Source organism: Pteropus medius, unplaced genomic scaffold (assembly GCF_902729225.1).
Source record: "Pteropus medius unplaced genomic scaffold, Ma_sr-lr_union100, whole genome shotgun sequence".
Taxonomy (NCBI): domain Eukaryota; kingdom Metazoa; phylum Chordata; class Mammalia; order Chiroptera; family Pteropodidae; genus Pteropus; species Pteropus medius.
The window spans coordinates 5656262-5666935 of NW_024342474.1; the positions used below are offsets into that span (position 1 = coordinate 5656262).

Sequence of the window (10674 nt, forward strand, 5' to 3'; positions counted from 1 at the left end):
GCACAGGCTGTGAGTGGCCAGCCCTTAGATAAGATTTGGCTGGAGGATGAAGCTACATCTTGGGTGATCAACAGAGAGGACCATAGTGGGGCCAATCAGTAGCAGTAACACTGTGGGAAGAATAATTGTGCCCTATGCATGCCGCCAGAGTAGATGTCATGATACATGGACAGAAATTAGTAGATTACGAGGTGAAAGATCAAGAGCAATAAGACATCTCAGGAGAGGCCAGTAAAGATTCTGAGGACACAGCTGGACTCACTATCTTTACTACCATGGTGTTACATGAGCTTGACAACCTGGGAAGGAAGAGGGTAGGAGAAGAAAAGAGAAGGAGCCCTAGAAGGAAATTTGATGTTTAGAAGAACCAATTTAAATCCTAAATTGATTTCACAATAATTTGAAAGAGACTTCTAAAACCAAAGACCGAACTTCCTTGGCTACACAGTTTTTGCTATGAAAAAACAAGTGTGGGCTCATGAACAAGATGAATTTAGTTCCAAAGAAATAGTTATATGTCTATACACATGATTTATGTCTGTACATTTAAAACCCATGATGTAAGCATTACTACTGCCATCTTATAAATGAGGAAATTAAGACTCAGAGAACTTAGATGCATTCTAATAGAATAGAGCACAGAGCAATAAATGGCAAAGTTATCAGATGTTCATTTGCTCCAAAGCTTTTTCTATCTCAGTGAGAGCTGAATTTTACTGGGAAATGGTAAAGTAGTTCCTCTGTTTCTACAGCTCAACAGTCTGTGGCATGGGTCTTATTCTTGTTTATATTCCTTTATGATTACTATAGGACACCTACACGAGGTACATAATGAACATAATCACAGCAGCAAATCTAGTGTTACTAAAATTTCATGCAGGAACAACACATTCCCTACAATTGTTATATTTGATGACAACTTAGTGAACAAGAATGTCTCATTGAAAATGAATGTCAGTCCCGTTAAAATATAATTATTCTCTTCTTACACTCTGCTCAGGAAAGAACAGAAACTCTAGGCAAATGTCGCTTAATTTTTTGAGTCAGAGTTAGCACAAAGCACCCTGTTGCAGGTGCCCTGATTTTTGCAAAGCTGGATCTCAACAAATAAAAGCACAAGTCATTATAATACACAGCTTCTTCCTTCCCTGGGGGTAAAGGCAAACTCCCCAGGTGGGTGCCCAACTCAATATACCATGCCACTCCAGTCTTAATTAGTTCCCAGCACTTGTCTAGCTCTTCTAATTTTTGCCTCTTGTGAAGATGAGGTGAGCATACGTGGATGGGCTACTTCCGGCTGTTTGCCAGGGAGCCCAGAAAAGAACAGAAGCAGCATTTGGGATTTGGGGTCTGCCACTCTATCCATAGTGCCCCACCCCCGCCACCACCACCACTGCTGGTATTTACCTTGTCCCCACCCCCAAGACAATGGGCCAGATCCTGCTACGCGGGAAGAGCATTTCTTTCACAGAGCATGTCTCTCACATAGCTTGGATTATTTACGACCATGGTTCTTAGAGAACAATAAAAGTTTTATAATATGATCATACGGCTCTTTCTGCTGCCGTCTTGGTTCTGCATTCCCTGCCCAAAATGCCAGGTGAAGCCATAGAAACCGCCCCTGCTACAGAGCAGGAGTTTGCCACAGCCCCAAGCTGAGACCTAGTCAGAACAGAATTCGACCGTGTTGAATCAGTACCAGAACTCCAGGAACAAGATTCCACACAGGCAACCACACTACGAGCCCAGCTTGCAGCAGCAGCTGAAATCGATAAAGAACCAGTCAGTAAAGCAAAACAAAGCCGGAGTGAAAAGAAGGCTTGGAAGGCTATGTCCAAACTGGCTCTTCGACAGGTTTACCGGGGTTACTAGGGTCACTGTCCAGAAATCTAAGAATACCCTCTTTGTGATCACAAAACCGGTATCTACAAGAGTCCGGTTTCAGATACGGACCTAGTTTTGGGGAAAGCCAAGAGGGAGGGTTTACCTCAGCAAGCACAGCTAGTAGGTGCTAAGAAATTCGAAGTTCAAGGTGAAACTGTCTCAAACATTCAAGAAAACACACAGACTCCAACTGTACAAGAGGGGAGCAAAAAAGAAGAGGTTGATGAAACAGGTGTGGAAGTTAAGGACATAGAATTAGTTATGTCACAAGCAAATGTGTTGAAAGCAAAGGCAGTCGGAGCCCTGAAAAATGACAGTAATGATATTGTAAATGCTATTATGGAATTAACAATGTAACCATCTAAAAACTAGGACTTTTTTTTGATATTTCAAAAGTATTAACTGCAGCTTGGTTTGAAATTTGTACTGTTTCTATAATTAATAAAATTATGGTTTCTTGTAGAATGAAAAAATATGATCGTATGTTCTTCTATTTCTGGAAGAATTGGTATTACATGATTCCATCGGGCTTTATACTCATAGATACAGTTGCTCTCAATACCTGCAAGCCATTTACTGGTTTCCCTATCATAGTATTTTGGAAGAATGAATTGGAGGAGATGCTGATAAAACTGAAAAAAATTGTAAATTGTTTCCATTAAACTCTATTCCCTCCCCATAAATGGACTGAGATGTGTGGAGTGCCCCAGGTAGGTCTAGCATTTTGGCCCCCCTCAACCAAACTCCCTTAAATATTTGTTCAGCACTAATGTAGATTAGTGCCATTTAGGAGGAGAGATAGAAAAGCGGGACTGGTAGTGGTATAGGAGTTAGCATCTGCTTTCCTGAGCAGATCAGCTCTAGTTCCAAATCTGTATACCTGTTTAGCAAAGCAAAAGCTGGACAGTTAACTGCTGAAGAAATGAGAATTTGTCTTGCTGATAATAAGACTGCCATGTTCCTAACAAAATTTGATGTTTCCAGCGACATACAAACAAGGCTAACATAATCAATGTTACTAACGGGGGAAAAAATTTTCTAACAAAACATAGGCAAGGGTGAACTGCTACTGTAAAAATTACTAACATCCCTCTTTAGGTGATTTCTGTTTCCTTATCAAAGACAAAACCCCCCTCTAATCTTGCTGCCTATGGACCAAAATTTTTAAGATAACCAAGCACCAGATTGCTCATATTTGTTGACAGCATCGACTCCAGAACTGGTCCTGAATTCCCTAATCTTCTTTCAGAACCATCCATCACAGGCCTAAACCCTATAAAAAGCCTCTCTCAAGTGTTTTTTCCTAAGACATCTAAAATTTCTCAGGTATGGTTTTTGCCTGCTGCACCAAATTTAATAAACCTAACTAAGAAATAAATTTGTGAATACCAGTGTGTTCTTACTGGTCTTGGTTGGTAATTTTAACTCTGCCTATCTATCTTAACAGAAATTTAGCCATCTCTTTAGGGTTTTACCTCCTAAGACTTATCTTAACTACAAGATTTTGTCCTAGATCATGTACTCTTTGTGAAAAGAGTTCTAGTAAATATAATTGTCTCCACCTGTTCATATTTCTAGAAAAAAAAATATTTATGATCCTTATAGACAAGAACCTTGGACGATTTCACAGTTGCCCTAACCCTCAATCTTCTCTCCAATTTCCCCTTCTCCCCACCCTCTGCCATCATCCATGAACAATAATCTATAGTAATGTATATGAGAGATAAATTGTTCTGTGGATGACACACTTGTTCCAAAAGACAATAGCAACTCAGAGTAGACTGTAGTTTCACCGCAACATGATTGTGCTAGATTTTCTGTTGTCAATCCTTCTATATTCTGCCTCGTATTGTAAGTATTGGAAACCTAGAAACTACATTTCTCAGAATCCCTTGACAACAGCATTTCTCATTAGATTTTGCTGATGAGAGGCAGGCAAATTAAATTTAGGAGACGAAAGAGATTCAGAATTATCTGTTTCTGGCACTGGCAGACAGACAAAAGTGCTTTGGCAGAAAGCAGATATAAGGTTTTGAACTGGGCTCAGCCATTCTCCTATAACTCATCTGCTTTAATACTGCCTACAGCTGAAATCATTGTTGGTAGTTTCTTGCAATTTCTACAACTTTCTGATTCTCTGGAAGTGGGTGGAAGGTTTCCCTGACCTTTGCTCCCTCAGCATTTGCAATGATTTTATAAGCACCTACTATCCTGTATTAAATTTCATCTTGATTGAAATCTTAGAGTGGTCCTGTTTTCCTGACCCAAACTTCCTGATTGAAAGACCAAATATGATCATATATGAAAGACCAGGCAATCAACTCTTGGGTGTGCTTCTAACTTGCGTTGCAATTTAGAGGCAGTCCCTTCACCTTTTTAACAGTTTTTTTATCTGTAAAATGGAAGGGGTGGCATTATGTGAAGATTAGACTAGATGTCCTCTAAATCCCACTAGAGTGCTAGTGGTTGAGCTTCCATATTCTAAGTTATCTTGATGCACATCTTGGTCAATACCTAAGAGCATGACACAGTGCAGAGGCCCCTAAGTTCAATATGGCAACAATAAACAAAATCCAGCTATTTTTCAGATCTACTCATCTGGCAGAAGGAGAGTAGATGTCTAATACAAAATGGAATCCATAAATACTGTAATAGAACCATTTCGTGTCCACTTTAATATCTTTAGTTTTCAGTGTGTTATTTTCCTTTTAGAAAGTTATATTAAATATAATTTTTATTTGTTTCCAAAAGACCTAGCTAAGACTTTTCAAGCTAAACTATTGTTCTAATTTTGTTAGATATTAAATAAATTGTACCTGGCTTGTTACTGCCAACTACGGGAGCTAGAGAAGGGCACTGGATTAAGTTTGACTTTGGGTGGTGAACACAAAATGCAATATATGAATGATGTATTATTGAATTGTACACTTGAAACCTATATAATTTTATTAACCAATGTCACTCCAATAAATTTAATTAAAAATAAATAAACAAATAGTAAAAATCATGAAAAAAATAAAGTTTCTAGGTTAAACAGACCTCTCAGGAATTTTTGTGCTCTTGATAAAATTTTACTATCATAGGTCAATTTCTTTTAATTTTTTGTTCATGTGTTGGAAAATTTAAGTTTAATCCCAATGGAATTCATCATTGAATTTATAGTTGAGTAAAGGCAGAGAAAACACTCCATAATAGACTAACTAGGAGAGTTAGTTAGTATTGGCCTCTTAGCTAAATTTCTAGAAGGACTTTAGCTACCAACTTGACAGAATCTTCCCTGTACCTGCCTATAAGGAAAAGGCTGCTGCAAATCAATTCAGAGGCAAAAATTTTCTTTCCAAACATTTGATTATATATTCATGTAGATCATTACCTCTTTGCTAATTTTTCAGTACATTTTTTTCCTAGCTGAGTTCCCTTCTCTTTTTCTCAAGTTTATCTCTAGCCCAAGCCTTATTCTTGAATTGGACTTCTTCATGCATCAATGCCCTCACTGGACCTCTGGACACAGACGCTAGTTCTTATACTATCACTCTTCTGTAACCTGTGTTCCCTACTCAGCTTAGATCTCTAAACCCTTGCTACGAGCCAACTAGTCAACTCTCAAACACTCACTCCTCCAGGTTGATCTGGCTGTACTTTGACCTAGACGTGACTTTAGGACTCTTGATAATTTTACATCTTGCCTATGTAAACCGGTGTGTTCCCTGGCCTATGTACTGTGTAAGTTGTTCTGTTCACCAGGCTGGCTTCATTCTCATTCGTGGTCCCACTTAGCATGTTTACTTTTATCACGGCCAAAAATACTTGAACCCAGGGTCAGAAAAAGTGATTGATAATAGCTATAGATCGATGAGAAAGGTACTGCTTCATAAGTTAGACTTTGTTTGCTTTACATTCCATATCATATAAATAGCCTTAAAACTAACATTATATATTTTTTTATCAAAAATTACTTTATTTTTTTTTCTATTTATCTTTTTATTATTACTATTTTTATGGTGACATTGGTTAACAAAATCTGGTAAGTTTCAGATGTACAATTTAACAGTAAGGCATATATATATTGCATTGTGTGTATACCTCCCTTAGTTAGATTTCTTTCTGTCACCACATATTTGACCCCTTTTACCCCATCTACCTCCCTCCTCCCTGCTCTCCCCCTAGCCTCTGGTAACCACTAGTCTATTGTCCATGTCCATGAGTCTCTGTTTTTTTGTCCTGTTCATTTGTTGCTTTTAGGTTTATATCCCACTTTTCAACTTGTTCTGTCTGGCTTATTTTGCTTAGCATGATTATCTCGAGGTCCATTCATGTTGTTGCAAAAGGCAATATTTCATCTCTTCTTATGGCTGAGTAAGATTCCATTGTATATATGTACCACAGTTTCTTTATCCAATTATCTATCATATCTCTTCCCAAGTCCTCCCCTTTAGCATTGTTTCCTTCTTAATACTTACAAACAACATAAAAGTAAGACAAGCAGAATACTTAGGGCTCAAATTGTTAGAGAGGGCTCTCCATTATACCCAATATGAATAGGTACAAACCTGATGCTTAGTCAATATGACCTCAACAGAATTAATATCTCTGGTGGACAGCCCTCCTCAATTTTAGTCAAAATATCTAAGAGGAAGCAAGCAACTTCTCGACTGCTGAACTTAGTGCGAAGCATAAATTTTTAAGTCAGATATAGAACTTACATCAAGACTTTGCCCTGCTCCTGCTTTTTCTTTGCTGACTAATCTTGGATACATTGCTTAATATCTCTCTGCCTCAGTATCCTTACCAGTAAAATGGGGATAATAAAATTATTTATCTTCATAGGCATATTTGAGAGTTTACAAAGATGATAAAAGGTTTAGCCTAATAAGCTTAGCAAATAGTAACACTTTATTGTTGGTTATTACTAAAACTATTAGTATATGTGGTGCCAGTATGAATGCCACGGCCAAAACTAATTAATATATAAGACACTTCCTAGGATAGGAGGAGCAATAAATGTGGAAGAAAAGAACCCAGAAAATGCACTCTATATTCTCTGTCTGGGTACTGGGAGGTCCTTAAAATGGCTCTGCACACATACTTAACTGTGTCTGTGTTTATAATTTCTGTTTCATTGGAGTCAACACAGCTGGAGAGATTCCTATGAATATGTACATTTCACAATTCTTATTTAGGGGAAATAGTTTCCGGAAAACTTAGATATTTCTTTGGTAGATGTCAGTTGTCATTCCACCCCTCTATCAGCTTGCCTTCAGATCTGTGCAATTCCTGTCTGTAGTGTGGTTCAGGCTTTGAGTGAAGGAAAAGCACATCAGACAAACCATTTATATTGGTCAAGCAATTTTTCCTTCTTTCCTTTTGATTGGCAATTGACATTTGTTGGCAGCAATATGGCACTGCAGGCGGTAAGAATGTAAACAAAATGTATCATGAAAAGAAACTTTGAGTCCTGGTAGTCCCAGGCCTTTTCTCTCTTTTCTGTGGCAATCAGAAGGACTTTCAGATGACAAAGAGGGGGATTCTTAAGCTTTCAGAATTTAAGTTGCATGTGTATGTATGTCTGCATCATTTCTGTGAACTGTGGAAGCAATTAAAATGCATGTTGTGCCCATATGTGACTGTAAAGACATTTCCATTACTTAGTGCCTGGATAATGTCTGTAGTTTTTACCGAGCATTTACTTGAGGAGTTTTGGTCTAGTGAAACACAGCAGGAAATATTCACAAGATTTCAAATAAGATATGGATAAAGGTACATTTTCAAAAACTATGTGACCAGAATTCAAAGGTAGGAATAAACAAAGACCTCCAGAATTAATGAACTCGTTTTTCACCTTTATTCTAGTGTTTTCTACATTCCTACAATTACATAGTGATTATACAATGTAAGTCATCATGTTCTTATAATAGTATGTGTTTACTTCTGAGTTGTGTGGTTTGTTTTGAGAAGAGTGAGAAGATAAGTTTATCACATGGGAAAGATGTTAAAACGTTGAGACAACAAACAAGAAAGTACATCAATGATTTAGTGGTAGATCTTCAACAATTCGGGATAATCATGCACACAAAGAAAGGGAACAGATTGTTGTTGCTGTTGTTTTTGTTTTGTTTTCGGCCTGAAGAAGACAGGCCTTCATATGTACTAATGTGATAAGAAGTGCTACCTCTTAATATTGTTGATGTAAAAATGGGTTTATGTTCGCTTAGAACTTAACTGTAAAAAGTGTGGGGGAGAGGGGCGGGGGTCAGATGATGGGCTATTCCTCACACGTCTAGTGAAATAACTACAACCAGAAGTTATATGACCTGGCAAATCAAGTATACTGAATAGGCTTAAAACTAAAGAATTAGAACACATTAAACATACAGGGAATTTTAAGTGGTGAAGTGTTGAATTTTAGAGTACAAAACTTTGTAATTTTGTACACAGTTATACTAAAAAGTAATGAATTTCAGATGATAGTGTTTTGAGATCAGTTCCATGAGAAGTTGCTGAGGAATCAGTCAGTCCAAGTGTAGGAACAACAAAGTTTACATGTTTCCACAAAGAGTAGAGAACTGTATATCGCATATTGACCATCATAGTTACTCATAAGTCTGTTTTAAAAGTTTCATGTTGTAGAAAAACAAAACAGCAGTTGAGCATGACTCAGCCGTCTACTGAGTGAGTGTCCACAGGGAGCATGGCACTAATCTGAGGAAAGCAAAACAAAATCTCCTGTTCCTGGAAATAATAGATGGGTTTTCCTTGCTGAGTAGACATGCATATGATACACATATTTGTGATATATCTGGAGTGAAAACTATCATGTTACAGACAGTGTATATAGTAAGATTCATTTTGTGGAGATAAAAATTGTATAGATGATGCAATAAAATATAAACTGAGGGTATCTGGATAGTGAACGTGTTAGTGATTTTTTTCTTGTTTCTTTGTATCTTCTGATTATTGTTTTTTCATGTAATTTTAAAGACCGATTTTTAAAAAGAAAGAACACTGAGTCATTATACAAACCTAGAAGTAAGGATCTGTGACCTTGAACTACAATAGGACATGCTAGAATAACTGATAGACTAGAAGCTGAAAACAGTGAGAATAAATTTTGAGCCAACACATCTGTGTTTAAATATCTGACAATCTAATTGTTTCTCATTCTGTCTGCAAAAAGGCAATACTGTTCTGTTTCCTTTCTCATTTTACTTAAAGCTGAAAACAGTACTCATACAATAGACATTTTGATAAAAACATTGTAACTAGGTGAAGCAAAACAGTAAATTGTAAAGAAAGTGGGTTTTTTTTGTCAATGACACACAGCTAAGAATTTCAATAAAACAAATCTTGATAAATATCCCAAGAGTAGGTTGCCAAATATGAGGAAATAGCTTTAGAGATTTTTAATAAGGAAATACTATGATGATTTCACTCATTAATTCAAATATTTATTAGGCAATATAGTAATCCACTCTAGATGTTGGAGATAAAGCAGTGAACAAGATAGGCATGATTTCAGCCTCATGGAGCATTCATTCTAATTACAGAGATGAACAATAAGCAAAAAGAACTCAAATAATTATACGATTATAGATTTAAGTTCTATAAAAGAGAAAGGGTAGGATGCTGTACATTTATCAGGGAGATTTATTCCACTCAGAGCTATTGATGAAGACATTCCTGAGAGACATTTAATCTGGCTCCTAACAATGAGTAGGAATTGATTAAGGGAATGATGGGGATGGGAGGATGGAAAAGAGACTTTGGGGAAGAGGAAATACTAAGTGCAAGATATCTTAGGCAGTAAAGAGAGTTAAGAAACTAAAAGAAATGAAATGAAGCTGGAGTATGGTGAAAGGAAGATCATGGCTTAATTGGGTGTGCAGTTTAGATATGATCCTAAGAGCAATAAAAAGCTTATGAAGCTAATGAAGGCAACTCAATTTTTGTTCAAATAGTAACTATAGACTTCTAATCAAGATGGCTGCATTATCAGTGAGGAGGATCCCATGGTGCTGCTCTGGGAGCTCATTACCTAGAGAGGAGACTGAGGACTGACTCCTATCTGGGACACTAGAAGATGAGAGAAGCTGATGAGCTGCATTGGTGGAACTGAAAGGATGCTATGAGCTAAGAGGGGCCTGCACTCTCAGACTTGTTAGGGCAAGGGGTGCAGGATGCTTCCAGGAGGCTAGAGGAGGCCATGCAGGAGTCAGCTGGCATGGACTGTCCTGGATTTGCTCCACTAAGGCCACAGAGAGGAGCACAGGAGCCCCAGCAGCAAGAAGCTAGAAGAGATTGCTTAGCTAAGGGTTCAGGGAGGGGTCCAAGTGACCACTAGAACAGAAATGCATCCTTCTAAAAAAAGGAAACTACAGAAAGAGGGTGCCAGAAAAATTATCCACAAAAGAAATCATTATTTTTGATCTCTACCAAGCAGAGAGCAGAAGGCAGCTCAGAGTTCTATCAGTTCAGGTGAGCCTTTTCCTGCCCCATTCTCTTCCTGTCTCCACAGACCAGCTCTGGGGGAGGCAGAGAGAGAAACAGAACAATCCACCTTGCCACTCACTTTTTCCCACTATAGACTTCTTGCTGGAGGGAGAGGAAAGAAGAACCATACATCAAGTTCAGATTTTCTATTTCTATTTCGAACTAAGACTATGTTTTTACTCTACCCTCACTGTAAGGATGTTGCTGATCTGAGAGTGAACAGAAAGGTCATAAGCCTGCAAAGTTTTCATCCAGGGTTAGGGAAAGATTGCTTCCACTAAATAAAGTAAAATAGAAAAAAAA

General features: G+C 37.7%; 1 pseudogene; it reads left to right on the plus strand.

Annotated features, from left to right (window-relative positions):
* The first annotated feature begins 1593 nt into the window (after positions 1 to 1593).
* On the plus strand, positions 1594 to 2264 carry LOC120604826 (nascent polypeptide-associated complex subunit alpha-like; annotated as a pseudogene).
* The last annotated feature ends 8410 nt before the right edge of the window (positions 2265 to 10674 follow it).